Source organism: Eimeria mitis, genomic scaffold, assembly GCF_000499745.2.
Source record: "Eimeria mitis Houghton genomic scaffold, Emh_scaff385, whole genome shotgun sequence".
Lineage (NCBI taxonomy): Eukaryota > Apicomplexa > Conoidasida > Eucoccidiorida > Eimeriidae > Eimeria > Eimeria mitis.
Window position 1 is genome coordinate 18,465 of NW_013572184.1, and position 247 is coordinate 18,711.

The window sequence follows — 247 nt, forward strand, 5'->3', positions numbered from 1 at the left end:
AGCAGCAGCAGCAGCAGCAGGAGCAGGCGCAGCTGTAGCAGCAGCAGCAGCAGCAGGAGCAGGAGCAGCAAGAGCAGCTGCAGAAGTTGTTGCAATATGAGCAGCAGCAGTAGCAGTAGTTGCTGCAGCAGCAACAGCTGTTGCCGTAGGAGAGGCAGGAGCAGCAGCAGCTGTTGCTGCTGCTGCTGCTGCTGCTGCTGCTTCGTTGCTGCTGCTATGTGTTGGTTCTTTAAGCGTGTTGCTGCTG

The 247-nt window shown here is 57.9% G+C and overlaps 1 protein-coding gene across 1 annotated transcript in view; it reads left to right on the forward strand.

Moving 5' to 3' along the window:
- Positions 1-247, forward strand: part of EMH_0010440 (chromosome segregation protein, putative) — a gene marked incomplete at both ends in the record, with an annotated part of 6,829 nt that overhangs the window by 2,667 nt on the left and 3,915 nt on the right. The gene's annotated exons all lie outside the window — the stretch shown is intronic.